Source organism: Morone saxatilis, unplaced genomic scaffold (genome assembly GCF_004916995.1).
Source record: "Morone saxatilis isolate NCDOM2014 unplaced genomic scaffold, NCSU_SB_2.0 Contig2, whole genome shotgun sequence".
In the NCBI taxonomy this organism is placed as follows: Eukaryota; Metazoa; Chordata; class Actinopteri; family Moronidae; genus Morone; species Morone saxatilis.
Genome location: NW_023339762.1, coordinates 9,839,976 through 9,852,805, shown reverse-complemented (window position 1 = coordinate 9,852,805; position 12,830 = coordinate 9,839,976). Strand labels below are relative to the sequence as shown.

The 12,830-nt window shown below is 41.1% G+C and overlaps 1 protein-coding gene across 6 annotated transcripts in view; it reads right to left on the bottom strand.

The window, feature by feature from the left end:
- The window catches only part of peak1 (pseudopodium-enriched atypical kinase 1), a 96,885-nt gene that overhangs the window by 71,290 nt on the left and 12,765 nt on the right, over nucleotides 1–12,830 (bottom strand). For all 6 annotated transcript variants that reach the window (XM_035664382.1, XM_035664381.1, XM_035664383.1 and 3 more), the window contains one exon: nucleotides 8,120–8,229. The gene's annotated coding sequence lies outside the window, so the exon portion shown is untranslated. The remainder of the gene's footprint in view (nucleotides 1–8,119; nucleotides 8,230–12,830) is intronic.

The following is a 12,830-nucleotide window of genomic DNA, read 5'->3' as shown; positions in this document are numbered from 1 at the left end:
CAATGGGAAAACAGTGATAACTTTTTTCCATAAACTTTAATATCAAACTCCAAGCATGAAATCTAATTTATCAAATTCCATCTTCAAGCACAAACTACACAGGGGGCAGAGGCCCTGAACAGCCTGAAACTGTAAGCTTGTTTGCCAGAGCCAGGAGAAACAAGGTTGAATAAACAGTGAAACAATAGGTGGTCAGACTTATAGGGGCTTGGAGCAGATCAAAGTTGAAAGTCTTTGGGCAGACTAGTGGGCTAATAAACTGAAACATAGATTACCATGACACCATGTGAAGTAACTAGATCTATTTTCAAAAGTCAGGGAGTTCTTCTACAATACCCTTGAGTGCTGAATTTGAGGTTGGCAGATCTTGTAAAAACAGAAGCGAGAAGAAGGCTTTCTACCAGGGAGGTGGAAACCATGTTCAACCAACCCATGACAGCAACCATTCACCCCTCCTGAAGAATGCTTTGTAAAAAACTGACAATGTACCCGCTCCAAAACTGCTGTCTGAAGCTGAACCTACGGTCTGACTTTACTGGCTATTAACATTACACTGATAGTGAATAATCATTTGCTTCAGTTCAGAAACCATGGGTAAACCAAGGTAACATGATTTCAGGAAGAATACCAAATTGCTTCCTTATGCACAATGGGAAAAGACTAAGCCATTCCATTAAATCTCCAAGGCAATTACTGGGTTAATTAAACTACGACTAATACCCAGTCTTCATTACAACACTAGCATAAATGGTAGGGCTATAACCCTATTCTAGACTCTACTAGAATTTTGTCAGCTAAATTGGATTTGGCTTCAATATCAGTCTACATGATATTGCTAGTGGGTTGGATGTGGCCGTAGCTACAAAAACATCAAAAAAGTAACTATTGAAAAAGAAGATATTTAATGTTATACTATTTTGATTCCAAAAAAGATTGGAATCAATCATCTCCGTTTCCATCACAGTTCGTTTTGTGGTTTGTGGTCATTTGGAAACTCTGTTTGTAGAGTTTTACAGCCTGCCATGTTGTTGCTCCTGTGCTGCGTTTCCAAATGATAAAATGCGATTTGACTAAAAGCCTCTGCACACCAACCCGACGGCCGACCGTCGGCAGAAAAGCAGTTGGACTGTCAGTCGGCTCCGTTTCCTCGAGTCGGTCAACTAAAACGCCTCCGAACACAACCAAACCGACGCCAACTGGAGCGTACGTTCTGCGCATGCGCCGAGGCGTAATACGTCCCCATAACAGCAGGCGGCGCTAATCTGTGCTGTCGGCCCAAAAAAAAATGAAAACCGGAAATGACAGATCACTGTAGACCTAGTAAACACAGAGCACGCTGTCGTCCAGTCATTGTTTCATCAGAGATGTTATAGTATCAACAAGGATCGTTATTGTCATTACTCGCTGAACGGAAAATACGATGGTTAATAATAACAAAGATATTGGCATGTTTACCATCATCACTTCCCGGTTTTCTCGTGCACTCACTGATTCGCTAGTCAAGGGCTAGCACTCCACCCAATCAGATGGTCATTGAGGCCGACGCCCAGTGGCCGATTCATACATGTCGAATCGGCCAAAAATGAAGGCCGACGCCGACGCCGACTGACGACGGCACGGGACACACCGAACCGACTCGAGCCACCGACCTCCGCCCGACTGTCCGACGACGTCCGACGCCCGATAATCGGGTTGGTGTGCGGAGGCCTTAAGGGTCTTCACGATTCTGCAGATCACGCAGCCTAACCGCGATGCAGACGCAACATTATGCAGCAGTGTCCGGTGGAATTTCGAGGTTAGAGTCTATAACTATGCTAGCAGCTCTGTACTGGAGCTAAATGCTCACAGCAGCATGCTAATACGTGATGATAAAACGACAATGCGAGCATGTTAATCTTTAGCAGGTATATTGAGTTTTGTATAATGATCGTGCTAGATGAAAAGTCAAAAGTTACCCCAATAGTTGTTGAGATTTTCAATAAAGAACCAAAAAGTAAACCTCATTGTGGTAATAGGAAAAGTTAAGAGGATCAAAAGTCAATATGGTAAAATGTGTGGGCACCATGGATACAGTATCTGTCTGTAATTGTATGTAGTACTTGAAATATTTGATAGGATAAGTGAACACTTGAACTTACTGGTGCAGCTGGAGCCAAAGTCTGGCAATCACCACAGTCATCAAAATGAATCCTCTGGGGACCTTGAATAGCTGTTGTAAATTTCATGGCAATACATCCAATAATTGTGCATTTGCATCCCTCTAGCCATTCTACTAATTTTGCTAAAAAAAACATGGTAAAATAATAACTGAATAACACAGCCAGACCACAGGCAATTAGGTTTGTGAAACAAGTTATTATATAATATTTGATATATTATTAACAATAAAGGATGATGGGTTTAGTCAGAAACCAGACTGCATGGGTAAGTAGAGCTTCAAAGAAAAAACGATAACTGATACTTCCTCGAAATAGCCTGGATAAAGCAACACTTAAGCTCCCTGCATAATAAATATCAACATTCTTCATTGATGAATGGGAGGCTGGTTGCATGCGTGGGAAAGCATGTCCATATCTTGGCAGCCTTGAGTAAGGGCTGGGGAAGAGCCACGGCAGGCCATGAGGAGCAATGACCTCTTCTCATGCAATGGCACATTCCTGCCATAACTAAGTTGAAACAGGCCTTGGATAACTATAACAGTCAGCATGGAGGGGACCAGGGTCACAGCTTGGTGGAATTTAGGGGAGACTGCCACCCACCCCCTCTAAATCATTCGGAATAAGCTATATGGTCAGTGTTCTTGGGATAGAGGCCAGAGAGCGTATTTTCTTAAAAATAAACTTAATTCATTAAAGGAATGAAAATTAAATGTATAACTCCAACAAGAGTTGGCATTTTGCCATCAGGTGCTGAGCATATGAAGAATATATAAAATGTCAATAACAAAAACTGTAATTGCAGTGAACCGGTGTTGGTGACGTGTGTTACCCCTCAGACTAACGATTAAAGAAATGGAGCAGAGAGCTGACCCATAGATCATTTGATATTGATGTTTCAGACTTCTCAGACTCCCTTCATGAATTCCACTTTTGCTCTCTGAGGTGCTCTGATGGGAACTCCAACAGCTGCTGGTTTCCACAGCCCACTTAGTGGGGGCCGTAAGGGAAAGTCAGGGATTGGAAGAGACAGAGCTAGGCAAAGCAGGCGTGTGATGGGAATACATGTAGCAGACACCCACTCTTTTATTGATCTCCGCTGACCTTGGGTGCATTGACATGATTAGCTTCAAGGACAGAACACTATCCAAGGTATATCTTTTTCCACTTTCACACTACATTTCCTGGAAGTTAGACACATTCTATGGCTTAACTGATTTAAACCTTATCAATGGGGTCCTAATGGGAAAACTTTACATTGTTTACTGTTGGGGCAAGATAGCAAGGGCACTTTTAGTGAGCATTGTTAAAGTGGTAACTCTAGAGGCAGAAAGCACAGGGCACATCCTAATCCATTTATGAAGGACAATCACAGCGGGAAAATGCATCAATCAATAAGCAGAGTAACTTAAAGAGCTTTCATGAGTCAACAGTGTGTAATCTTGATGGATCTATACATACATACTGCCAGTCGATACACACAGACTTTGAGAGTGGCCAGGAACTCCACGGGGACTAAATGCCACATTTCCTCTTTATAGAAAAACCACATGCACCTAAACAAAACATAAATGTCCGGTAAAACTAGAAGTGAACAAATGAATTACTTTGAAGCAAATCTGATATTCTACCACTCGCATCAGGTGATACTGATATGATCTTAATGTCTTCAGTCTTCCTGCAGATGTGGGTAACACATTAGACATGATAATCTTGTTTATTTAAGTGACTTTCAAACTAAGAACAGGATGCAACTGTATTGTGCTGCTAATTTATAATAAATAATGCAGAATGTGTTTAATTTTATTTACTGTTTATCTGTGTAGGGACAAGTATGTAGCATAAACAAATGCCACACACCACAGCATTTATAGCATAAGCTAATTTTCAATGCCCGTCCCTAGTTGGGCCTTTAAAATACATAAAAACTCAACAAATAGACGTGACAGTGCACAACAAGCTCAACAATAAGTATGTCCATTAAAAAACACAGAACTTAGCAAGAAAACATACAGTATACAAAGTAATTAAAGCACCATAAAACAGGAGATTTTTGGCAGGAGAAGGCCTGGGTAGAAGTGAGGGGGGACATGCAATCTGCAGTTAATCAAACACATATCCCTCTTCAAGCTTTAATATCTTTTTAATGACACAATCCTCATTTAAACCACTGAAAAAATATGCATGAGAAGAAATTATATTACCTCTTCAGTCTGGCTTTTTGTGGAAACATGAGAATGTGGCGGGGACATTTTTTGGAACCAGCTCGAGGCCATTACACGAACTGTATTTTAATACACCTGTGCTCCCATTGTCCTGAACTATACTTTAAATCACCTTTTCGTAAACAGAACCATAGCAATACTACTTGGTGGTCAACACTGATGGTCCTTGACCACGTGAACAGCTCTATTTGAGATGTTGAGAATCAATCACTGACCTCAACGCAGTGGGAATAAACCAGGAGAGAAATCTGTGTGGGAGCCCAGAAAACCAGGATTATGTTAGGGTAATGTTCATGTTTGTGCCACAGCCACAGTAGGCAGGCTGTCATCTGCTTGGGGAAATAAAAGATATTGTCTTTTAAATAAAAAGTTCAGCATGAATGATGAAAGCTATATTAGACTAATTATTTGACATAATCTGTTCCTCCTATAACTTTGTATTTTCATAAAAACACCATGTGTTTTAATACTTACTTGCTAAATGAGAAAATTGTACCCAAAAAGAGCTGAGGTTACAGCTAAGTGTTTATTCTGCATTTGCTCTAACAATCGCAATCAAGGGATTAGCTCGAAACGAGGGGAGCTGATGGGCCTTGACTTGAGCATTCATTTAGTGTTTAGGTTTTTTTTTACTGCATCTGCATTTGTACACACAAAGCTGTTGGAGATGAAGCGAAGGAAGGAGAGCGTAGCAGCAGGACAGAATGAAAATCAGTTGTATAATCTTTTAGCTCTGCTGATTGGGAATTCTGCTGTTGAAGTGTAAGTGTGCAATTTCCCATTAATAATTTTACATATATATGAAGATCTGAATCAAAACTAAAAATATATATATAATCCTTGTAAAATCATAATGGAATACCAAAAGCAATTGTATCAGGTTCTCAATTGAACAATCTCACTGGTTCAATCTTATTCAGTCATGCAAAGTATGCTAATTTGCTTTGGAGTAGAACGCTGATGTTCCCAGCAATTGATTTGCATTCCCTTCAGTAGCCAAATCAAGCCAACAACAGTTTATAGTACATGTCTATACAGAATGGTGGAAGATTGAAGATGCTTGTGTCACCAGAAGCAGCCTGATACTTCTAGCAAATGAATCCTTTGTTGGTAGATTCTTTCTTCCAATGCAATCTCTACTAAAGAATGTCAATAAATGCTGTTGAATTGAATTGATTTGAAATGTCTTTAATGTCCCCAAGGGGCAATTTGGTTCACAACAGGTAGCCAACACACTATTGCACTATAGCACACATGTTGACTCTGGTAACTGTAATATATCTCTGACTTTAGCACTGCTGCTATCATATATCATATGTGGACACTCCCACTCCCCCACTCTCTCACTACCCCACCCCCAAACACTGTAATGAAGTTCCCCAGAGGAAATCAAGAAGCAATGTGGAAGCCACATTCTCGCATCCTCCTGAGCACATTCAAGTTAATGCCATCACTATCAGTAAATCAGCATTTAGAAGATAATTATGTCAAAAACAACCCACTCAAATCATCTCCCCCCTAAAGATCCTCCTTGGAACTAGATGGCGCAGAGCAATGTGTGGTGGCTGGTCTGGACTGGAGTTGGCAAGTTCAGTAATGCTCAAGCCATTTCAAAGTCCATCGAGAGACGAATGTGGGATTTTGGGATTTTGCTATGGCAATAATTTGACCTTGGAATCCTGAGGGACGTCACAGTGCAGTGACATTGGATCACAGACCCTGACACCCTTAGGGCTGGTTAACACTTTAAAACAATACTGGTACCGATACAGATATCTTGACTTTGATATCGGTTCCTGAAAGATACTCTTTTCTATGGCAGCCCCCTAATAGTAGACCTAATCTTAAAGTTTAAGACTTAAAGTCAGTCGATGAGAAAAGTCTCAGGTGACACACTTTTCATTAGTCGGATAGTTGCAGAAAAACAAAAACAATGTCAATATCCATTTGGGACCTGTGCCTCATCACCGGACGAAAGTATTAGAGGATTGTTGCAACACAGACTGTTTTTCTTGTTACATAAGGGAATCACTTACCGGTGACATCACTGCATATGCTAGCTGCTGCACACCTAGCTAGTCGGCATGTCCTATTAGTTGTCCTGTACCCCAGACTTGAAAACAAAAATGTGCATTCAAAATCTAAACTTAAACCCTTAAAAACCCCATATAAAGCATTATTAATGCTATTACGCCTATATATATACATACATACATACATACATACATACATACATACATACATACACACACACACATACACACATACATACATATACACACACATTGGAGATGCTTAACATTTTCAGTACCAAAAATAAAGAAAAACCCCACTGACATCTACCACTGAAACTTTTTATTATAGCAACAAAAGCAAAGCATTGTGTCAGGGGGAGGAGGGGGAAAAAGAATGGAAAATATGTTTTGTTAATATGAAATAGAACAGCAATGACAGCCACGTTGGCATTAACTGAGAGAAACACAACATAGCAGTCTCAAGCCATTAAACTAGAGGTGGTAATAACTACCAAAACAGAACAAAAACAATACATGGCCAGAAATAGCTGCGGAGCTTTGTAGGTGACGTTAAGCTACAATTTTGAAATACCTTGGTCGTGAAGTCAGAAAGGATGAAATCATTTCCCAGCACGACAAGATTAGGTGTACACTAAAAAGAAGCATTCCAAATCAATTGAATCATCTGAACTTGCCTTGAATTAAACTCCAACATTTAAAGTAGACAGCTAAATAAAAATAGAATCATAAATAATAAATGCTTTCATTGTACAGTATTACACTCAAAAGGACATATCTTATCATTACTGGGACAAACAGACATGTTTTTGAGTTCTTCTTCCCCTTGGCCATGGATACTATAACAACACTTTGCATTTTAGAGTTCTCAGTATGAGCTGGGAAGGAGAGACTTTACTCAAATACAAATGTGTTTGGGATAGTCCTTTACTAAGTCACACACAGACACACATCTACAACAGCCAAGTTAACAGGGTGAGGCTGAGCAGTTTGACAAATGTGACTGCTTTGTAGTTCTTCTTCTGTGCCAAAGCACGGGAATAGTGGTCGCAGAAAGGAAGATTTATAGAGGGGGAGGCAGAAAAGCAAAGAAATAACAAACATGAGCCGAGACAGCAGGGGCAGAAACTGAAACAATATGGCCACCTGGTCTCCCTGTGCAAGGATGACTAACCCTGTGCATAATAGACTATGTCTACTTCAAACATTATGCAAGTCCAAATGGTCACACATCAGAATCAGCCTTTCTGTGAAGAGACAGATTGAAGACGTCGATTTATCAGTCATGAATTCCTTTTTCTGTGCCTAAGCGCACATGGTTGTGTACTTTAAATCTGTGATGTTATGTTACCCTGTGGTGCTGCAGTTTATTTGTACAACCCAATATTACTCATGTCTCAATGGCCTTTACAGGCTCCCAACCCAGCCCAAGCTCTTAAAGAAGAAGAAATGGAAAAACCCCCATAGCACATAAAGTGGTATAAAACACTATTGTCATTTTTTTTAAATTTACAATAGCTTAGAGAGAAAAAATAGGAGGGCTTAGTTTATCGCAACACATCTCCCTGCAAATTAAAAACCGACAGAAATACTGTGTACAAACAGAGTGCGTAACGGGATGAGATGAAGCGGCAATTTCAATGTGATTAATTGTGCAGCCCTACTGCAGATAATAACAGGAAACAGACATTTTGACTTTGCTTACCTGCCGGGCTGCGCGGCTCCCTGTTGTCTTGAGTATTACAGGTCTGAAAGCACTAGAACTTGCTGATTCAGACAAAGCCACAGGGCATCCTAGGGGTACAGCCAATTTTCCTGCACACAAGAGAGGCAAGAGGGCAGATGTCAGCTTAATGTCACCATCAAGTGCTCCTGCTGAGCTCGTACTCCTGAGAAGCTGCAGAGACAAGCTAATTAAAATAAACAGATTTTTGTTTAGAAACGACAAACTGACATTAACTTCATATTTCACATCTTGAAAGTATATAATAACAGGTCAAGCGGTAAGACATGAAAGATGAGAATGAGCTCGACAGAAAACACAGCATCCACTTGATGTGTAATAATCTCCACCCAGCCAAAAAGCAACTGTGCATTAATAATGCCAACTGACTAACAAACCATTTCAAACTCTCCACTCCCGTGCCCCCAATTCCTCCCTGCAGCCATGGCATTCTGGTTTTGCACTCTTTACACTGTCATATGCTCAGGAAAGAAAGCACGCTATATAAGGAATTGTTAGTGTTGAGCACAGCTAGTGGCTCTGCACTTCTAGAGCCAAGGGTTTAGAGGCGGGGAGTCTGTTTACACTGAAAGCCTTTTTATTTTCTGTTTTAAGAGGGTCCACTTGCTAAACATGACTGAGGCTTTAATGTATAATCCAACACTAATATTGGCTGCCAGTCGGGAGAGGAAAGGGGGAGGTGAACTTGATGTTTGTGTGAACACGTGCAGGTGTGGTTGTTTTGCACATGGAAATATTTGGGTGAGCACACATTCATTTTGTGAATGTCTTTTCTTTGCAATTTGGCTACAAAACTCAAACCAACGTATTGTAATGTGTATGTTTAATATCTCAATCACATTTGGGTGTGATAATGTATTGAAACAAGAGGCTTGGCACTAGTGCCTTGCTAAAAGAGGACATTTAAGGGTACAGGTCGAATTACATCGTGCTGATTCAGGATAAAGAAATCACTGCCACATTAGGGATAAGTTGTTGTTGAAGATGACGCTGCGTTTTTCACTCTTGGTTAAGGTTAGCTTACAGTTTTGCTAGTGTTAGTCACAGGGATACAGGAATATGACAGTATGCAAGCAGTTGTGAGAGAAGTTTGGAGCTATTTTTTCTAACTGAAATGACATTTTGTTATTAGGGTAGCCAACCCTAGTAAAGGGCAAACACAGAGAGACACAAATATAGTAGGAGAGAGAACAGGAGTTTAAGAAACCATACATCCTAATGAGAGCAAGGCCTGCAGTCTAATAAGCCTACTAAACATGAGTCAGGCCAATTCTCTCTTGGGATTGCTTTTGTTCCTTGTATTAGCCATGGCCGCTTCCTTCCTCTGGCTCTAATTGGCAGTGCACTGCAGTATTTCTACGTAGGCAGATAACTAAACAACTCCATATGTCCCTTTATGGCAGTTAGGCAATGGTAATCAGCGCTGATACGGAGCGGAGAACACCAGGCTGTTGCTACTGTGATGCAAACTGTTTTATTGCATCACAACAGGACTACTGCCGTTTGCGCCCCCTCGTTGAGCTGTGCCTGTGTCATAATGTCTCCACAGGCAATCTTGATTTACAGGCTGCTATTAGGATCCCATGATGAACAACTTTCAGGCATAAAGTTTGGGAAATGATCACTCTGAGACCAAAACCGAGAGTCGAAGTCGACCTGCCAGGATACTTTGAGAGAGCAAGATTTTTTTAAAAGTTAAGATCTGAGCCTTGGACTAAATGCATATGCACTGGGCCTTTCATCTTCAACTCATGGTAAGAGTTCCCTATGGAAAGGAAACACGCCAAGCTCAACAGAACCTGAATCCAAGACTTTGCATGACACTAGGCCTCAAACCACATATGACATTACATTGTTGTACTTGGCTGGAAACATGTAAAGCAAAAAAAAAGGTTCAAAGACACTGACTTATTACAATTCTGTTCATGCAGGACAAACCGTGGTAAAGAAACTCGGACTTAAAGAAAAACGGTGTAACGCTATAAGAGAGAACTGTCAGGAGGATGCTACTGAGCACTGTTAAATTGGTTAAAAAAGGCGACTGCCTAATATAAAGAAGCGATCCACTTTTGTTTCATCTTTGTGGCCAAAACAACACAAAAATGTTACACAACCAGAAAGGAACAGTGCGCTTCTTCATATTGATAAAAACGTATTTTCTTTTCATTTCTCCTCATCTTAGTGCATATATCAGCTGTGTGTGCACACTAAGTGGGCTGGGAGGCCACAGGAGGGCCGGCCGACTGTTTTCAACGGTCCACAGAGCATGTCTTCAGGCCAAGACCCCGTTCCCTAGACGACAATAACCAAGAGTTCGCCATGACCTTTAGAAGCGCCTGGAAAGTTGGGCGTTCCATATAAAAAGAAAAAAAGGTTTTAGAGATGCCGAGGCTGCAAAGAAAGATCTGGCAAGTTTTCCTCGAGATGTGATGCCTTTGTGTTCACAGTTCAGTGTTTCTCCACACACACTTTCCTGGATGGGCGCTCAGGTATTTTAATGGCCGCCCAAGTATATTTGGCGACGTATTTTAGCATTTTTTACATTCTGAATATTTTAGGTGAATGTATAGTGAAAGGAGACAGGACCTTGTTTTGTATGCCTGATACCCTGATATAATACCGCCGCCGCTACAAAAAACAAACAAACAAAAAACGACTACATACTGTGATATAAATTTTAGGTCGACTCAACCCGCCTCCCTTTGCTGCTTTCATCCTCTCTCCCCTGTTTCCTGTCTTAAAGCTGTCACTATCCAATTAAAGGCATGACAAGCCCAAAAACAAATATATATATATACACATATATATTAAAAAAAGAGGATTATGTCATGACTAACGTCTTGAGGCAAATGCAGTCTGGGTAGGCTGTAACAAGTGTCTGAGTGGTTATAATATTTGTGAAATAACGAGCATGCAAGTCAAACTAGACCAATGAGGTTGGGGATGGAGAGCTGCCCTGTAGTACACGAGCCATGATGTCATTATTGTGCACCTTGGAGCCAGGACAGAAAAGGCATCAGTACTGATCCAAGAGCCGAGGACTTCTATCACATTTAGATGCCATCAGACTCTATATTTAAACGGGATTCTGCAGGAGGACAGGAAAGGACTCTGACATCTCCTGGATTCAAGTTAAAGACCCTCTTTTATCATTCCAAGGCATGGTCCTTCTCCCAGTATTACTATTTATTTCCTCCATCCATGTTTCTTTTCTCAACTCCCCGACTCTCTCTTCCCCTCTGTCTCCATACGGTGGGCCCACTGTTCTCTCCCAGGGCAGGCAGCTGGCTCTACATCAGACACATCTGAGGACAAAAGGGAAACTCCAGATTGTCGCGGTGAGGGCAGCCACCCGTGGCAGCGCTCAGTGGGATTCCGGTTGTTTATGGTTGGCACTAATTACAGATCGTCAGACTCACCAAGCTCTAGACTTGATGCAAAGAAAACACCAAACTGGTTTAGACAGAAAAACAGAGACTGGCCATTAAAACTGTCTCCACTTGCAGCAAGCCAGATAAAACACGGAGTGATGTAAACTCAATAGGGAGGCTTAGAGATATCAGTCAGGATCAACCTCGCACTCCCTGGGGAAGCCTATTAACTTGTGCTGGGGCACAATGTTGCAGTTTTATGGACGTAGTCAGCATATAGAGTATGCAAAGAATTCACACTACAGGCGGTTGCACAGATAATCGTAAAGATAATCTCCCTCTTCCAAGCTCCGTGTCTCTCAATCTACAATCACTACAGTGGCAGCAAAAGACTCATTTGTTTCAGCAAAGTGTTTCATTCAGCTTTATAACTGATGTTTTGCAGGGGACCCCAGTACAAGCTGTCCTGGGCCTGTGAAACACCCACTTTAAGCATTTTCAATCAGTAATGCTAATTAACTCTACACATGTTTTTCAGATTCAGGACTTTAGGATTAAATACATAATATTTACAAAAATAAACACTGGTATGGTGGTGTACAAGTAGCTCACAAAGTGCATTTGATTTTACTGTAAATCTAGTCGGAGACTTGTGTTACATGTTATTCACTACCTTCTAAGCTACTGGTTTTAAGCTACATGTTTACATCTATACAGCATGTTGAGAACTGTGGCTCTAAGATTTTCCCCACAAACGTTTGACTGACAAGTTAAAGAGGCCATATTATGCTTTTTGGGGTTCTCCCTTTGCTTTAGTGTGTTACATAGATCTTTGCTGCATGTAAAACATCTGAAAAGTGACAAAACCCAAAGTTAAAAGGGAGTTACTGTCTCCCACAGGAAACACTGGTCCTGCACCACCGGACACACCTAATCTGTATTCAGCCTTTTCTTTCGTTTGCCTATGACATCAGAGAAACACAGCACTACTTATAGGCTAGGTGACAGGTTAGTACCGCTCCCTGAAACTTAGTAAATCTACCTCACTGTCCACTGTCCTCACTAACATGATTCAGGGAACACGAAGATGTGGAAGGTTCGAGCACGTCAATTTCTGAAAAACAGAAAAACAATTTCTGAAAAACAGTTAGCACCAAGGACCAGTACAAAGCGAAGAGATAACGGGAGCTGCTCCGTTGTTGGCTGCACAGATCAGCATAAAATCCGGTGTCCTCCATCATCTGAGGAAATGGTACAGAAATGTCCTCACAGCAACAGAAAAACTGGAGTGTGTTTGTGCA